The following is a 12,473-nucleotide window of genomic DNA, read 5'->3' on the forward strand; positions in this document are numbered from 1 at the left end:
GCTAGCCTGCCCCGCATGCTGGTACTTGGAGAACCACAAGTACCAGCATGCAGGGCATTAAGGGCCCACTAGTACCTGTAGTTCACCTGTAAAAAAAATGTTTAAAAAAACACAGGACACACACACCGTGACAGTATAAGTTTATTAAACATACATACACACACACACATGTACACATACTCACCTATGTAACCTGTAGCATCGGTCCACTTGTCCGGTAAAGTATCCCTAGGGGACCTGTGAAAAAAAACATACTCACCATCTCCTATGCGAGGTTCTGTCCTCTTCGTTCCAAAGTAGGCATCCCCGGACTTGGCAAAAAAAAAAAACGAAAACGCGATCCACGAACTTAGTACCGTGCTATAGAACGGTACTTCCCGAATGAGAGCTTAGCGGCGGGGTATCACCATGGAAACCCCGCTGCTAAGCGTTCATTGGCTGAGAGAGGTCATCTCCCGTCTCTCAGCCAATGAACGGCTCCCTCCATTGTAGTCAATGGTGGGAACCGCAGGGTAAACTTTAATAACCTTGCGGCTCCCAGCATTGACTACAATGGAGGGAGCCGTTCATTGGCTGAGAGAGACGGGAGATGGCCTCTCTCAGCCAATGAACGCTTAGCAGCGGGGTTTCCATGGTGATACCCCGCCGCTAAGCTCTCATTCGGGAAGTACCGTTCTATAGAACGGTACTAAGTTCGTGGATCGCGTTTTCGTTTTTTTTTTTTTGCCAAGTCCGGGGATGCCTACTTTGGAACGAAGAGGACAGAACCTCGCATAGGAGATGGTGAGTATGTTTTTTTTCACAGGTCCCCTATGGATACTTTACCGGACAAGTGGACCGATGCTACAGGGTTACATAGGTGAGTATGTGTACATGTGTGTGTGTGTGTGTGTGTGTATGTATGTTTAATAAACTTATACTGTCACGGTGTGTGTGTCCTGTGTTTTTTTTAAACATTTTTTTACAGGTGAACTACAGGTACTAGTGGGCCCTTAATGCCCTGCATGCTGGTACTTGTGGTTCTCCAAGTACCAGCATGCGGGGCAGGCTTGCTGGGACTTGCAGTTCTACTTGTAAAGACAATGTTTGATATTCTTTATTTACACCACACCACACAATCAACCCGCCACCCACCGCCACCAGGGGTGGCGGGGATAGCCCCGGGCTATCAGCCTGGGCCTGGGGTGCCCTGGAGAGGGTGACCCCTTTATTGGGGGGGTCCCCAGCTCTCCAGGGATCCCCGGCCTGGGCTGACTAGCGGTCAGGGCTGATGCTGCGGCTGGGGGGCCCGGTGAAAGGGCTCCCCTGGCTGTGGCATCAGCCCCCCGCTAGAAAAAGTCCAGTGCTGGTTCTGGAACATACAGGGGAACCCTACTCATTTTTTTCCCCTGTATTTCCAGAACCAGGACCGGATCAGAGCCCAGAGCTGGTTGCGCAGAATACGGGGGACCCCTACGTCGTTTGTCCCCCGTATTTTGGCAACCAGCTCTGGTTCTGACTAGCCCGGTGCTGGTTGTGTTTAAGTACAGGGGACCCCTATGTCATTTGTCCCCTGTATTTAAGCACACCCAGCACTGGGTCACTAATGCCCGGGGCTGGTTGCTCTTTTTTTGGGGGGGAGGACGCCATTTTTTTCTCTTTTTACACAGGTTTTTTTTTTTTTATTTACCACAGCAGCACAGACGGGTCTCACGGACCCGTTAGTGCTCTGTGTCAATGACACAGATGCAAGTAGCACGGATCTCCTGGTCCGTGCGTGCATCTGTGTCATTGAAATACACAGCAGCACAGACGGGTCTCACTGACCCATCTGTGCTCTGTGTCACTGTCAATCACACAGATGCATGTAGCACGGATCTCACGAGTCCGTGCTACATGCAAATGAGCACCATAATGCTGATTGGCTGAGAGCCGTGACAGACGGCTCTGTCAGCCAATCAGCACTTTGCCCATTAAAGGCAAAGGCATTTTTTTTTAAATGGCCGCTCGAGGCAAAACCTCGAGATCCGACAGCAGATCTCGAGGTTTTGCCTCGGGAGAGGGATCCGGGGCAGACAGGGAGATCCGAGCTTGGGCTCGGATCGCCCCGGATCCCCGAAGTTCGGGTGGGTTCGGTTCTCAGGGAACCGAACCCGCTCATCCCTACTTAGGATAGAATCTAATTCCGCTAAAAGTGATATTCTGATAAAACCTTTATTTAGCAGAATGAACAAAGCAGGAATTGTTTTGTTCTAGTTTACTCAGCCTCACTCTCTGCATCAATCTCGGGACACGTGCAGGATTTAGTGATGAATACAGATTCTCATATGTGGAAAGTTGCCTGGATAATCGCATAATCCACAAATTGTTCTGAATTGCAGAGAACTACTGCAGTGATACTGGATCTAATTGTCTATCTTTTACATGCAGTGTATTCTCCATTTCTGTTTAGTGTGTGACATGAGAGAGGTGGGGGACACAGACTAGAGAACACTCCTTAAATTTATTTTAGCATTATTTATTAAAATAAGACATAAGCCTATCAAACTTCCTGAAGCTTCCGGCCATTCAGGTAGCTTCCGGCCATTCAGTTTTCCATACCTTCACTTCTAAATTCCAGTTTAGACCACTGTCTATATCTCCGCATTTTCAGCAATGAGCGTCACTTATCTTAATCAGAATCTTCCCTTCACTTATATGCGTTGTGTGACTATTAATATGGTAGTCGCAAACTGTAAATCATTAATAGTAGTTCAAAGAAAGTAAGTTTGCCACCATATATCTTGCAGGAAACGTGATGGATTTACGTTTTAATATAATAAACAATCTTTAATGGGATTGCTTCTTCAATGAATGATAAAAGCAAATGTAATGCACAGCACGGTTTAAATTAATGTTTGATGGATATTGATTTCCGTAATAGTTCAAATTATTCTTGTCCTTGTTCTAGGAGAGAATGGGGGGAATTCAGTTCAGTGCGATATAGAATAGCCGCGGGAGGGAGCTCCTGCAGCTATAAATACACCGTGCTGTTTTGGCAGCTAAAGGATTTCTTCTCGCACCCCCCTGGGGATGCGAGGAGAAATCCAACAAAGTGTCGGGAGCGCAGCTGTTTGCTGGCTTAGCGCGGCGCTAACATCCGCACGCCCGGCACTTTGAGAGTGCCGGTTACCGCGTCTTAACAACCTGGTTAAGTCGCGAGAGCCGGCATTCTCTTACTTGCCTGCTTCCCGACAAGGCACACAGCACATTGAATTGAGTAGCTGCGGGGGGAAGCAATCGGCAGCTGGCAGTCGGCTTCCCGACTGTCTTATCCCGGCATGGGTGAAATGCCGGGCGTCTAGATGTAGACTCCTGCATTTCCCTGACGCCGGGAGACCGGCGCCCGGCATCACGATCGTAGTGATGCTGGGCGCCGCGAACGGACAGCCGCCGGGGGGGAGCTTTAGGTTTAGGGCTCCCGGGGGGGACTTAGGGTTAGGCACCCCCCCGAGAGGGTTAGGGTTAGGCTAGGGGGAGGGAGGGTTAGGGTTAGGCACCCCCGGGGGGGACTTAGGGTTAGGCACCCCCCCAGGGGACTTAGGTTTAGGCAGCGGGGAAGGGGGTGGTTAGGGTTAGGCACTATTAGGGGGGATTAGGGTTAGGCACTTGGGGGGGAAGTTAGGGTTAGGCACCCCTAAGAAGGGTTAGGTTAGGTTGGTGTATACTTACCTATCCACGATCGGGATTTCCAGCGCTGTCGGGCTTCCGCTGCTTCTAACTCTGCTCCTGTCGGGCTGCCGCTGACGGGAATCGAACATGCGGCCGGTGGTATATCATACCCATTCCGCTGCGGGAGCTCCCTCCTGCAGCTATTCATCATCGCGCTGAATTGAATTTCCTCCCCATTGTATTTTTGTCCCAATTGCGTGCTCTCTGTGTTTCCTTCCCCCTGTCTTAACGCATTTGTTTCCCCAGCTACAAAAAGAAAGATGCTGATCTGCTTCATGCACAACAACGCAATAAGGACCTAGAGGCCTTGCATTTCCGGAGTGAGGCAGAACTGAGTGCAGCCCTTGATCAGAAGCGAAATCTGGAAGGTGAACTGGCTGATCTACGAGCTCAGCTTGCTAAGGTATGTTGTGATACTGCTGTTATATATAATCATTGCTGCCCGTATCATTGCCTGCCATAATAGTTTCTAATACAGGAGACCTTCCTAAGTTTATGTATGTTTTAATGTTTTACAGCAGTACAATCTGTAAGACTGCTCATGATACATAAGAAAAAAATAAGATTCCTAATGTGTACTTTTATTTTATTTTTTTTTCCTCATGAGACTAATTTTTTTTTTTTTTTAACGGTATGTTATTGTGTCTCAGCCTAACCAACATTGCTAAAAGAAACCCATATCCCTACTCTTTATTGCTATATATTTTTTTCTGTTAACCTCTAATAAGTGCAGGGGCGGCTCTTAAAGCGCTCGACCAGTGCGGTCGAATATAGAAGATGCAGTTCTCCCAACCATCCCGATTTCAGGGCACTATCCCGCTGATCCACCCGCAGGCCGAAGTATTCAGCAAAAGGATTAAGCTTTGAATTGGTGTCTCCCTGCATCTTACTAAGGTTTTGCATGGGCGGCCTTCTGGGGTTGGAATACATATGTATGAGCTGCTTCTTGGTGATCTTGTGATTTTATGGTGGTTATTGGCTTAAAGTTAATAAATGTAATCCTATAATAAGTGTTTAGCTTTGTAATGAAGTAAGGGAGTAATGAAGTCACTTATTGGCAGTATGTTGGTGTACCATTACTATGCAGCAATGCTTGCATAGGCATACTACATTGTGGGGACAGTTAGCTTGTGCACCACTCTTGAATTTACCAAATGTATCTGGGTGTTTTCGTAGAGGACTGTTTTTGGAAGCTTCTTCCATGCTAGTCTGTATGGAGGAGATGCCCAGCATAGGGCATAAGTCTTTAAGAGAAACTGATAAATGAAAGCTGTTATTATAATTACTAAACTGCTAAGTGAAGGTGGCATCTGTGTTTTGCCCCATATGAGCAGACCAGATTGTGTATGTTGCAGTCACCAGGATTATTTTAATATTGCGTCCCCTATCCAAGTGACTTACTATTTACATTCAGCCACCCGTTTTGCCATTTTTGATCTTATTTCTACAGCTACTGATCATTCACAAACCCAATGCTAAATTTTCGACCTCTGTTTAAACAGATACCTATGTGCCCTGTTGTCGGTACTCTTATGGAGATTATATTCGCCAATAACGGCCGTAATTGCTTGTACATGGGGTGTTTGCCATGTAAGCTGTGAGACCTTGCGTGACATTGTATGAATTTACTTCTTGATGCACCAATGGGTTAAATTATTTTACATGTTTTAAAATAATTTGAGAGATCTAAGTGACCTTGAAGATTGCTCACTGAATGGCTACTCAACTAATATGTTCACTAAGGATTCATGTGACTCTTCGATATAATATCTTTAGTGCTGGACGTGACCTATTCTAATCAAAATGGCCATTAGAATCTCCCCCTATATGTTTGTCTGCTGCCCTTAGTAGGGGAGTTTGGGAACCCCAAATACATCGATAAAATTGACAGACTGATATATCAAATATTTTAATAAATTCTCAGCCCAATTAGAAAATCAATAAACATTAATAACTATAAATTTACAAGGAAGCTATACTATGTTTTAATCATCCTGGAAATATCACAATAACTAGAGTGAATATATCAATGTGAACCCAAAGACCCAATACATTTCTAATAAGGCACTCATAAACAATATAGATCATGATTAGTCGCTCACACACTTGTTACGTGGGTTAAAGCAGGTAGTACAGTATTAATTCACTCACTGAAGAAATGCTTGTAACCATAGGGCTCTTTTGGAATATTGCAAGCTTGCTTATTGGCAGGTTATTTAAAAGGTCAATCTAATTGAAATGTATACACATTGGCTAAATAAAAACATGCTCACAGTTTATACAGTCACTTGTACAGTGTTGGGTAAATGTTACATTACTCCTGTAAAATGTATTGCACGTGAATGGACTAAGTATGGTGCTTTAACAGGCTGAAGATTCTCATGCTGTTGCTAAGAAGCAACTGGAAAAGGAGACTTTGATGCGTATTGACTCTGAGAATCGCTGCCATGCCAGAGTCTGAGGGAGGAGCTGGAGTTCAGGAAGAATGTACACGAGGAGGTGGGACCATTTCTACACCTTTCCTGTTACTACATGCAATGGTTATAGACCATCAGGGGCCATTCCTGTATCGTAATTTCATGTTACTATCTGCAGGAATTCCGAGAGACCAGGAAGCGTCATGAGCGCAGTTTAGTAGAAGTAGACAAAGGCCAAAAGTATGACTATGAGTCCAAACTGGCACAGGCTCTGGATGAGCTGAGGAAACAGCATGATGAACAAGTTAATATGTACAGAGAAGAGCTGGAGCTGACATACCAGGCAAAGGTATTATTTTTGTTTTTTTTACATTATACATATTGTTTGTTACATTACCTCTGCACCCACACAAATGTATCCATCTGGAAAACCACTGGTGAAAAGGAATCCTATGCAAAAGGCAAAATGTAGATTTCAAAGCATGTATGATGTTTATATACAACTCTTGTGTTTACAGCAGTAAGTAAGAGCTAAAACCTTTCTTCTTGTAGAGGTTTCCGTGTGGTTAGATATCTCTTTACTCATTGCAGTTGGACAACATCAAGCGTTCTTCGGATTACAATGACCAGGCTGCAGACGTAGCTCGTGAGGAGCTGTCTGAGGCACGAATGAGGATGGAGACTCTCAGTTACCAGCTGACCGGTCTTCAGAAACAGGTACAGCCCAGGAAAGAACACGCTTTTGTTTTTTATGCTGTTCTTATTCTCATTTATTATTGTTAGTTTGTTTTATGGGGCTTATATATATATTATCTAATAGTAAATGAGGTTATATTTTAACATTGCTCAGTTTTTCTTTGGTATTTATAGGCAGTTCTGCTGCTGAATATACAGTTTCTGACTTTTATAATATGTTCATTTCAGCTGAATGCAGCAGAGGACCGCATACGTGAATTGGAGGATTTAGTATCCAGTGACCGTGACAAATACCGCCGACTGCTGGACCATAAGGAGAGTGAAATAGCAGCACTGAGGGACCATATACAGCAGCAGCTGACTGAATATCAGGAATTGCTAGATGTGAAATTTGCTCTAGACATGGAGATAAATGCTTACCGCAAGCTGCTGGAAGGAGAAGAGGAGAGGTAAAGAGTTTTCAGTCAGTGGTGACTTTAATGGTGTACCCATAAACCCAACAAGTCAATACACAAAGTACTGGTATGTGTGTGTTTTTAAAGCTGAAAGGGATTTAACTGCACGTAATTACCTTATTTGTATTTAATGTACTGATACTTTAGTTACTTTTCAAATATGTTTAGTTTGTAGACAACAGATTTTTTTTCATGAGAAAATACACCATTAATCAAAAACTGAAGCCCTGACCACAGATTCATGTGGTGCCATTGCTATAATGAACACAAATTGAGGATATTCTATAGTAAATAGCAATACTACAATACATTTTTCAGGTTATGATTTTAGGCTTTAATATAAAAACATTAAAAATAACACTGAGCTGCATGAATTCTAGTTGCTTGGTGACTGGCGTAGGGCCATTAAGCCGAACAACACAGAAATCTTCCTTTTTTTAAGAAAACCTAGATTACACTAGTTATAAATGCTGGTACTGTAGGGACTAGGAGTAGATGCTGGTTTCCAGTGTGACCAGCCAGCTGTAGAGAGGACACAGGCAGGTGTGTAGGGTAATTGATGTTGATATGTGGAGTCTCTGGTGCTGGTATAATGTGTTGGGCACCATCTGACGTGTTCGGTCACTGGTATATGACGGCTCTGTTTATGCTGCAGATAAATTCCAAAGTTATTTAATGGATTAAATTGTGTTTTTAGCGATAATTCTCGACACCAGACTGCCTTTCAATTGTAACAGATGAGCACATCTTGCATTAAGCAGTGTGGCCTACTTTAAGAGAGGTCGTATAACATATGAGAAGAATAAAGAAACAATGGGTAGCGCTACTAAGAGTCCCTTTGAATCCAAAATTTTGTACTCAATATTCACTGTCTATAAACACTTCAGCTGCTGCACAAAGAAACCAGGTAGTGTCCTGGTGTGATATAGAACTTTCTACTTCAGGGTCCATAGGGGGTCCACAGGGTTGACCTTTGGGTATAGGTTGGGAACCAAATCCGGGCACCACGCAGTTAAATCGCTTAGCTCCCAGGATGCACTTGGGACCACTCTCCCTATAACCCCACCCCCAAGCCAGAGGCACCTCAGTTTAAGTTGGTGCCCGGCCGGAGTCTGGTCACCGTTTAGTGCAGTGGGGAGCTGATTAGCAGCCCCTAAGCTTTATTTTTTCTAAAGGACAACGTTTTTTATTTTTACTTTGGATTCTTCAGAGCGGCAGCGTCAGACTGTCCATAGGACGTCTAAGCTGCCGCTCCGTCACCCCGCTGGCGCTGAGACGCCAGTACAGATCTGGGGATCTCAGCGGGACCCCAGAGTCTGTACTAGCCGGACTCTGCGGGCGCCCAGGACTGCTGCTGGATCCACGGGGAGCAGGTAAGGCGCGGGTCACCGGTTGCGGTGATCCGCGCATTTGAAATGCAGTCCTGTGCCTCCGGTCTCTGGGGACAGACCGGAGGCGCCGGCAGTGGCGGCGGGCCCCCCATACCCCGTGTGTCCACTAGACCACCAGGGACTTAGTGTTCGGTGTAGGGAGCCGGCGTCCCGGGGGTTAATAGCCGGCCAGGGGAGGCAGCCTTCCCTGTTACAGCGGCTCCTCCCCTCAGCTCAGCGCGCCATTCAGTAGCTATAGTCTGGCGTCGCTGAGCTGCTTCCTGCACGGGCCACGCTTCTTCTGAGGTCTCCAGCGGCCATTTCTTTGCGGTGCAGCAGAAATCTCCGGCGATGGCAGTTGGTCCTGTCCCCCTGCGTACCTCACCATCAGGTCAGTGTACACAGTGCTGTAGCCTTCCCAGACACTGAATCTGGGTAAGTTGCATGCAGTGTAATAGTGCAGTATATTATATGACATGTTTATGTATATATGTGTATATCTGCATTGTATGTGACTTATGCTAGTGCTGACTGTACTTTATTCTCTCACCTGTCAGTGTATATCTATCCCTTTTCCTTATCTGCCCTAATACAGCTGTGGTTGGGGTGGTTCTGAGACCTCACATTTATATACTTGTTAATATTTGTGAGGTTTGTCACATACTGTTGCGTGCTGCACGTTGCCATATTTTGAGTGGAACTGTGTGTTGCATACGCTGAAAATGGGTCCCTGCAGCTAATTTTTAGTATCAGTCAGGACCAGTATAGCGCTGCTTGATCGCAAGGCTTGGTCAGATATGTCTGACCAGGAGATAGAGCGTTATACTGCACCCATTTTTACTATCCTGCAAGCCATGTGCTGCAGGTGTTAGTGCGGAGGATTTAACTCTTAAAGGGTTCTGTGTGGAGTCATCTGGTGCCAGCCCCTTTCACGACCCCCTTGGGCAGTTTGTTTTCTCGTGATCCTCTCGATTGCGGATCTCCGGGTGGGCCCTGTTGTTGTACCTCACTTGGGGTTACTTCACCATACTGCCCTTTTTCATCTCAGGGTATCTCGCAGTTTCTTGCACTCTTCCCCTGTGACACAGACTATCGCTCCCTGCAGGGGTTTTTCGAGTATATGAATTCTCCCTGGTGTCACAATAGTTTGTCATGCCCCTTACAGGGATTACCACAACAGCCACCCTGGGTGGATGTCGTTTTTCTACGAAACGCAATTTGGCGTGGTTGACGCCCTGTGGTTACTTCCTAGTTGGCTCTGCCGTGAACTGGATACTGTTTTGGGCTCTTTCCCTCTTACACGGGGGGGAAGCCTATTTCAAGTATTATTATCCCTGCTTTAGGGCTGGTAGCAGGTCCATTCTGGTTAGAGTGAATGTTGATCTGCACCTGTATCATACACCCTCAGTATTACGTGCCTTCTGGTTCCCTTTTGCTGATTAGCGGGTGGATCGCATGGCTGGACTCTGGCTGTTGCCAGATATGAGGTATTACAACAGTGTTTGGCCTCCTGTCCCAAATTCCCTGAGGGTCATCACGAGCCCCTCCTGGGGTGGATGGGCATGTTACTCGTCGGATTACAGACGTTACTACGCATCCCATTCCTGCGTGGTCGGATTCTTCTGATCCGTAGGTGGTAACTCTGCCTGAAATCAGTATACTCGCTTTCAGGGGTTGTTACCCATCCTACCATGGCTATAGCATGGTTGGTTAATACTATTGCATACAGAGCTGATGCATTTGTAATGTTTTTTCCCCTCCAACACGTCTGGGGTTCAAATGTATTTGGTCGCTCACATAATATATGCAGTTGTCATAGGTGGACATGCCTATATTGGATATCAGTCTCCTAACTTTCAGAGTTCCGGCTGCGACGGTATCCTCCGTAATACCCTATGGCTGTGCTCTGGGAATGCAGAGGTGCAGATACCATCTATAGGGTAGATCTTGTTGGGTCCTGACCTTGACAGTGGCAGTACAAATTTCCCACCTTCAGCTATGCCCACTACAGGGCCTCAGACTAAGTCTATTAAGTCTTTTTGTCCTCTGGGTCAGCCTAAAGGTCTATTTCTTCATAGACTGTCGGCCTTTACAAGGGCCGACATATCCAGTACCGAGCAGGCCTGGACTGCCAGCCGATCCTGCTTCTGAACCTACGGATATATCGTCAGCCTGACGAGACAAGCCTACCACTGGGAGATGGCGATTTTCTCAGTTCGCCCGGTACTAGTGTCTAGTTTCCGCGGCTATGTGGGTAGGAGGGTATGCCCTCTCTTTGCTCAGGCGGCCTATTTCCATGTGATGGTACGCAGGCCCTTATTCGGACCCGAACAAGGCCTTACAAATCCAGAAAGCTATACAGTTGTTGCGGTAAGCGGAGCTAATTGGGCCATCCCCACTTTCTCAGTGAGAGACTGGTTGTTCTGCTTTCTTTCTGGTGCGGTGGCTGAATGGTCCTCTTTGGCCTATTCTCTGTCTCAATTCCCTGAACCAGTTCCTAAAGCTACCTGGGCTCAGGAGGCAATCCCTATGCTCCATCATACTATGTTTGGAACCTGAGGACTTTATGGTATCACTGGATATACAGGACGCGTGCCTACGGGTACTTACAGAGACCTTGCCTCAGCATGGACTGAGGTTTGCTGTATCACAGCACTTACGATTTTTCGGGCTCTGCCTGTTGGGACTGTCCTCAGCCCCACAGAGGTTTACCAGCGTTTTGGATTTTCTGACAGTTCTTCTGTTCAGTATATCCCAATGCTCCTGTACCTGGATGGCCTCCTGCACTTAGCAGGATCACCTGGGTACTTTACAGCCGAGTCAGGTTGACTGTGGCTTCTTCAGGGTGCAGACGTTTAATCAGTGGGGAAAAAGTCCTCCCTGCATCCCTCTCTGGTATTCTTCACCTAGGAGCCCTGCTGGATTCTCAGAATCTGAGAATTCTTCTGGCGTAAGACGGCATCTCCACTCTTCCATTAGGAGTACATGGATGTCTGCGCAGTCGACATATGTCTTTACACTCTGGGATGCATGGTCCACTATTCAGTGTCTGCCTTTGGAAGGGTGGAATGGGCTTAGTTCGATTCCAGGCCTTTCCATAATTGGCTTATCTCCAGATGGAACAAGTTTTTTCTGTCTGCTCACTGTTCAAACGATGATGCTCTCCCCGGAGGCAAGTCGGTCCCTTTTCGGGTGACTATGGCCATCTCGTCCTGGGTATTCTTTGCTAAGGACAGTGTCTGGTTCGCATCCATTTCAGTGCAGTTGGATGTCTGTCGATTCCACCCTGTCAATTAACTTGTTGGAACTTTAGCCTGTCTTGGGCCTTCACTCTGGCATAGCCCTTGTTTCCTGGTGAACCTGAAAAAGTTCAGTCCGACAGGGTCAGAACAGTGGCTTCCTTTTTAGCAATACTGTTCGTTGGGTGGCAATGTCAGGTATGTCGTACATTCGGACATTGTCTGAGGGTCTCCTCCCTACCATCTCGACAGTGTTCATTTCAGGTGCTCTCCATTGGGAAGCGGGAGTCCTCAGCCGTCACGACGTGCATCCCGGGGACTAGTCTCTTCCCCAAGAGAGGTTTCATCTCCTGGTGAGCAGAGGGGGGGGGGGGGCCCTCCTGAGGTGACCCTCATGGCCTTCTGACTCTATCACACTATGGTGTTACAGTCCAACTCTGGGGATTCTGAAGCAACCTTCAGTGACTCTTTGTCGGTGAAGTGGTTCTTCCAATTTGTGTACCTGTGTTCTCCGGTCTCCATTCTTCCTCGAGGGAAGTGTTTCAATCGAGACGGAGATTCTTTCCTGCTGGGGGCTCCTGATTGCCCCAGATGTCAGGGGTACTT

General features: G+C 46.5%; 1 pseudogene across 1 annotated transcript in view; it reads left to right on the forward strand.

Moving 5' to 3' along the window:
• The first annotated feature begins 3,942 nt into the window (after nucleotides 1-3,942).
• LOC148505416 (lamin-B2.L-like) overlaps nucleotides 3,943-12,473 on the forward strand; it is a 36,255-nt pseudogene continuing 27,724 nt past the window's right edge. The window contains exons 1-5 of the transcript XR_015869894.1: nucleotides 3,943-4,093; nucleotides 6,059-6,189; nucleotides 6,286-6,456; nucleotides 6,699-6,824; nucleotides 7,032-7,252. The product of XR_015869894.1 is annotated as a lamin-B2.L-like (transcript). The remainder of the gene's footprint in view (nucleotides 4,094-6,058; nucleotides 6,190-6,285; nucleotides 6,457-6,698; nucleotides 6,825-7,031; nucleotides 7,253-12,473) is intronic.

This window comes from Taudactylus pleione, unplaced genomic scaffold (genome assembly GCF_031769625.1).
Source record: "Taudactylus pleione unplaced genomic scaffold, aTauple2 ptg000454l, whole genome shotgun sequence".
Classification (NCBI taxonomy): domain Eukaryota; kingdom Metazoa; phylum Chordata; class Amphibia; order Anura; family Myobatrachidae; genus Taudactylus; species Taudactylus pleione.